The sequence below is a fragment of the Eimeria tenella genome, genomic scaffold (assembly GCF_000499545.2).
Source record: "Eimeria tenella Houghton genomic scaffold, Eth_scaff2622, whole genome shotgun sequence".
NCBI classification, from domain to species: Eukaryota; Apicomplexa; class Conoidasida; order Eucoccidiorida; family Eimeriidae; genus Eimeria; species Eimeria tenella.
This window is the reverse complement of record NW_013542495.1, coordinates 796-1,604: the sequence shown is the minus strand read 5'-3', so window position 1 is coordinate 1,604 and position 809 is coordinate 796.

Below are 809 nucleotides of genomic sequence, written 5' to 3'. Positions count from 1 at the left end.
TTGTTTCTTTTTACTCTTTTCTTCTCTTTATTTTTTGATTCCTTTAATTCCTTTAATTCCCTTAATTCTTTTGGTTCGTTTGATTCCTTTGATTCCTTTTAATTCCTTTTAATTCTTTTTAGTTTATTTTAATTCCTTTCAATTCCCTTTTATTCTTTTTTGTTTTTAGTTTTTTTAATTCTTTCGGTTCTTTTTATTCTTTTTTTTGTTCTTTTAATTCGTTTAATTCATTTTAATTCTTGTTTGCTTTTAATTATTTTTACTTTTCTTTAATTTGTCTAGTTCTTTTTACTTCTTTTTAATTCTTTGAAGTTTAATTATCTTTTAAGTTTAATTATCTTTTCAATTTAATTGTGTCTTTGCATCTTTTTAATTATTTAATTCTTTTCGATAAATTATCTCTTCTAATTGAATCAAATATCTCATGTTAATTAATTATCTTTTTAGTTAATTATTTCATCTTTGATTTTTTTTAAATAATTTCTCTCTTTGCTGCTGCTTCCTTAAAATAGACTTTTAGAGTTACACCTTCAAGGGTTTAGGGTTTAGGGTTTGGGGGCTAGGGTTTGGGTCTTTTAGGGGCCATTGTGTGTCAAGGGTTTAGAGCCTAGGGATTCCACGGGTCCACTGTTTCAAGAGCCTAGGGCGCCAAGGACCTAGGGTTTAGGGTTTAGGGTTTAGGGTTTAGGGTTTAGGGTTTAGGGTTTGCAGGCTGCGGGCTACCACGCGGCCTTCGCCCGCAGCAGCAACTGGGCGCTGCCGCAGCTGCGCAACGACGGCAGCATGTGTCTCAAAGTCCGGGACTTGAC